We start from the raw sequence: 4,414 nt of genomic DNA on the forward strand, positions 1-4,414 counted from the left end.
ATGAAGAGTAAACTAAACTGTACAGTTATAAAACTGTTGGGGTGTTATTGGTCTCTGTCAGAGGTGGACAGTAACAAAGTACATTTACTTGAGTACTGTACTTAAGTACACTTTTTGAGTATCTGTACTTTACTTGAGGATTATTGCTTTTGGAAACTTATGACTTTAACTTCACTACATTTGAAAGGCAAATATGGTACTTTTCACTCCACGACATTTCTATCAAGGTCCTCGTTACTCGTTACTATGAAGCAGCTTTGAAAGTGGATGTTTTTTCTTTTCTTTTCGAAAACGTGATTATTTATTTATTTATTTCCCAGGCGACACTGAGACAGACTGTCAGTAATCACTCAGGTCACGTCCTGTTCATAGACTGGATAAAATCAAGTTCAGTGATTTCTCAGCAGCGTTATTTAACACGATCAGTTGATGGTGGAATGGAAGGAGGCGGTTCTTCTGGAGAACGCACGCACTCATGGCTTTACCTAGAACCCATGTTTCAGTTTTCTAAAAGGATTAAAGATTTGTTTTGTTTTAAATGTTTGCTTTGTTTGCCGAAAACAAACCACATCACGGCCTACAAAAACTCACCGTCCAACCTGCGGAAGCATATTGAGGTATATAAACATTTTATTCCAAGAGAACGCTTGCAACGAAGTTGTTTGTGCTTTTAGAGCTACGTTGCAATAGCTATGCAGTCTGGTTAGTCACATGACTTTCTATGGATTCACCCACCAAGTCACCATCGCCTTGTCCACGGCTAACGTTAACACATGGCTAGTTAACTTGGACACTGTTAGTTAGCGCATAAAAACGGAGTCACGCTAACATGAATAACGTTAACTTATCTGAAGTCCTTTCAGAAATATGTTTTAGCATAATCTTGCCAAATAAACTGAACGTAGAAATCTTTCTTTTCTAGTAGCGTTAGCTACCCAATATGATTTCGAGTTTGAAAAGAGTTTGCTAGCATGTCAGGTGGAGTTTCACTGACTAGCTAGCTTAACGTTAAACCACCATGATGCACAGCATGCGTTCATTTTGTGAATTCACATTTCTGTCTTTGGTAATGGCGTTAGGTTTTGTAAGCGTTGTGGCAAAAATACAACAAAGTGTTGACAGAAAATGTACTTTTAATACTTAAGTATTCTTAAAAGCAAGTACTTCAGTACTTTAACTTAAGTAAAAATTTAACTGGACAACTTTCACTTGTATCGGAGTAACATTTGACCAGTGGGATCTGTACTTTGACTGAAGTAATGAAGTTGGAGACTTTGTCCACTTCTGGCCTCTATCACTAATTTCCCCACTGTCCAGGGAAGCCAGTCTGATCATGACTTCGATTCCTGGCAAATTTTCACCTGTTTAACAATGTGTAATCATATTATTGTGTTCCTGGCTGTGCTTCAATGGATTTTTAGCTTTTTTTTTTCATCCATTGCCTGATTTGTGCAGGTCAACTGCCATCTGTCACTGTTGTATTGGAAGCATTTTGCTTTTTCTGTTTGATGACATGTAATAGGATATCACATTAAGAATGATTTTATTTTTTTTTAAAGTTTTTTTTCCAAGTTCTAAAAAGAATAGAGGATATGTAAGTTATTTCTCCAACTGTTGGGGGGAGGGGGGTGTCAAATGATTTTATAACAATTTTGCTTTGTTGAAATACTTATTCTGTTTTAATAATGTTTACATGAATGTTGTTTTATTCCGCCCCCCCAAAAAAAAAAAATTATCTAACTACTCTTGATCTAATTAAGAAAAATGTTTTATCCTGGTCAGGGTCATGGTGGATCCCTGGAACAACATGTGTGAGATGAAAAACTACCTGGATGAAACAGCAGTCCATTTCAGGGTGCCATGAGAACATTCATTCACACCTAGGGGCAAGTTAAAGTCACTAATCCATCTCCCAGCATGTTTTTGAGAAACAGGAGGAAACCAAAGAACCCGGAGGAATCTCACATAAACATGGGGAGAACATATGAAACTCCAAACAGACCGGAGGCTTGTGGAGCTGTGCAGCAGCAACACTCCCAGCTGTACCACCGTGCCGTCAAGATGCACCATAGAGGAATAAAGTTTACTCTAAATTTGACCTCTGTTATCTTCTTTAGATTACATTATGAAAGATGTAGTACTGATGTAGATAGATTACATTGATATTAGACAAGAAGGAGTCTGGGGAAGAGAGAGGGGAAGCAAGACTTCAAAAACATGCACAGCGTGCTCAGGAAATGAATTTGTTGGATGGTGCACAAGGTGCCACCAGCTGGCAGGAAGTGTGTGAAATAGCCTGCGTCACTGAGGCCGAGACACAACACCCACGGCCTGCACTCTCCCATTCACGCTGCTAAATTAGGCCATGTTCTCCCTGCCTCTTTTTATCTGCCACTGACATCAGTAGCACGTCATCAGAACTTGGTGTGATGGAAACCAAAGTGCTGAAAAAGGCCCAAATATCTGCTAGCAGAATAATTTTTGCAATATCGAATATTCTCTCCGTCTCGGTTAAAAATAGACAAAGGAAAAATGAAAGAAAAAAAGAACAAAGATCACTTTAGTGTGCATGATGGATTTGACATTTATTCTGAATAGCTAAGGAGTAAAAAAAATACAGGAAAAAAACAAGCAACGTCTCATTTGTCTTAACTGTCTTGATTTATAATAATAATAATAATAATAATAATAATAATGGAGGTGTGTATGAGGAGGCAGGTATCTCTCACACATTTCGTTCTGAAATCCCACTCAGCCTGTTTGTGTGCTCGGGCTGACCATGATGTCATCTGGAAGTGCATCATGTTGCCATGGAGATGATAATTCAGAGGGCCGCTAGATGATGATGATGCTGTCACAGCCTCTCACTGAGCCCTCCATGTGCAACAGGTTTTTAAATGAGATCTTCAGCATGCTGGACTCATTAAAAACAACTTATTTTCATGATTAGTCCATATTTCAGGTATAGATGACTCAGTCATGAATGCAGTGGCTATGATGGTTAATTCAAGGTATTTTCAGAACATCAGACATGTAAGACGGGAATTTACATCATGAATCAGTGAAATAGTTGTACGTTTTCTCTCTTCGGGAGTATCCTCACAAGCCAGCCTTCTCGAGCATTTCAGAAACCCGATGGACGTCCTGCTGTGCTCAGCTCTTTAATTAACATTCATCGATCTGTTTTTGCACGGAAGCTCCTGAATTACAGGCTGTGCGAAACTGTGTTTGTCAATGGGAAATAAAGAAGTGATGCCGTCGCTTCCCCATCTGGCCTCTACTTTGGGAAGCCTTTCTGTTCCATGACGCAAGAAGGAGTGGGAGTGGATTGCCTTGTGCTCCCACAGAGAGGTGAGGAAATAAAAATGAAGGAGAGAGAGAGAGAGAGAGTGTGCACTGATCTCTGACATCCACCATGTAGAGGAGGAAGGGAAGGAGAGACATATAAAAAGGGAGTGAAAGAAGAAGAGCAACGGTCAATAGACCATAAAATGTAGGAGTGCTGTATAAACAAAGAAAGAAAGGAAGGGAAAGGTGACGTGAGCAGAGTTGGATCTAGGCAAAGAAAACTAAGCAGCTGCCTACACTAAAAGGATCTTTGAAGGGTTCCTTGGATAGTTGAGGGCTTTTCATGGTGTTGTATTGTAGGGTTCTCTATAAGACTTTATTGATTCACTGAAGATGGATGAACTGAACCATTAAGGGTGTTATTTGGAAGAGAGTAAGGTAACAATGTCACAAGATGGCACACAGAATGTGAATGGCCTTCCCAATACGACTAGCAGTATTATCGGCACTATATACAGTGGTGCTTGAAAGTTTGTGAACCCTTTAGAATGTTCTATATTTCTGCATAAATATGACCTAAAACATCATCAGATTTTCACACAAGTCCTAAAAGTAGATAAAGAGAACCCAGTTAAACAAATGAGACAAAAATATTATACTCGGTCATTTATTTATTGAGGAAAATGATCCAATATTACATATCTGTGAGTGGCAAAAGTATGTGAACCTTTGCTTTCAGTATCTGGTGTGACCCCCTTGTGCAGCAATAACTGCAACTAAATGTTTGCGGTAACTGTTGATCAGTCCTGCACACCGGCTTGGAGGAATTTTAGCCCATTCTTCCATACAGAACAGCTTCAACTCTGGGATGTTGGTGGGTGAACTGCTCACTTCAGGTCCTTCCACAACATTTCGATTGGATTAAGGTCAGGACTTTGACTTGGCCATTCCAAAACATTAACTTTATTCTTCTTTAACCATTCTTTGGTAGAACGACTTGTGTTCTTAGGGTCGTTGTCTTGCTGCATGACCCACCTTCTCTTGAGATTCAGTTCATGGACTGATGTCCTGACATTTTCCTTTAGAATTTGCTGGTATAATTCAGAATTCATTGTTCCATCAATGA

The sequence above is a fragment of the Neoarius graeffei genome, chromosome 11 (genome assembly GCF_027579695.1).
Source record: "Neoarius graeffei isolate fNeoGra1 chromosome 11, fNeoGra1.pri, whole genome shotgun sequence".
Classification (NCBI taxonomy): Eukaryota; Metazoa; Chordata; class Actinopteri; order Siluriformes; family Ariidae; genus Neoarius; species Neoarius graeffei.